This window comes from Pipistrellus hanaki, assembly GCF_964339955.1.
Source record: "Pipistrellus hanaki genome assembly, chromosome: 2".
In the NCBI taxonomy this organism is placed as follows: Eukaryota; Metazoa; Chordata; class Mammalia; order Chiroptera; family Vespertilionidae; genus Pipistrellus; species Pipistrellus hanaki.
The window spans coordinates 169,685,767-169,686,216 of NC_140504.1; positions in this window are offsets into that span (position 1 = coordinate 169,685,767).

Below are 450 nucleotides of genomic sequence, written 5' to 3' on the forward strand. Positions count from 1 at the left end.
TCAGACTTTAAGTCCAATGTGTCTTTGTACCCTACTCACAAAAATGTAGGGAACTCCTGTCCTGAAGAGAACAACAAAAGCAGGAGGGAATTGGCAATCCTGACCGGGCAGAAGCTCAGCCTCCTGAATGGTGTGCCTTTGAACATAAAGTATTAAAAAATATCTCTGAGGTGTCACTGGTGTTGCCCTTGAATGCACTCTAGCCAGGAAGTCATGCCACCTTGAAGGGACACTCAAAGTGCCCTTAAAGAAATGTCTAAAATATGCTGTAAGTGATCAAGTTCCTTAAGCCCACTATTCCATACTTACAGGAGGAAAATTCAGATGTTCAACTTAACCCCCATACTTCAGCAGCTAGCACATTAAGTCAAATTCTCGACAGCCTCCAACATGCTAAAGACAAAATATCAAGGAAGAACTTGAGGTCAAAGTCAAGTGAAGACACAGATG